Source organism: Plasmopara halstedii, assembly GCF_900000015.1.
Source record: "Plasmopara halstedii genome assembly, contig: Scaffold_3156, whole genome shotgun sequence".
In the NCBI taxonomy this organism is placed as follows: Eukaryota; Oomycota; class Peronosporomycetes; order Peronosporales; family Peronosporaceae; genus Plasmopara; species Plasmopara halstedii.
Genome location: NW_020190059.1, coordinates 58,841 through 59,040, shown reverse-complemented (window position 1 = coordinate 59,040; position 200 = coordinate 58,841).

Here is a 200-nt window from a genome sequence, read left to right as displayed (position 1 = left end):
TGATGTTCTTTAGCAATAGATCTTAAGTCTGTTAGAGTGGCCTTGCAGCTATAAAAAATATGGCGGTGACGTATAGCAACAACAGGCTAAACGAAATTGTCACTGACCTGCTGCATTCGATCGTGTTCTTTGGACGTACGCATCGCCAACAAAGCAAACTACATGAAAAGAAATGATGTTTATTAGCAATAGATCTTAAG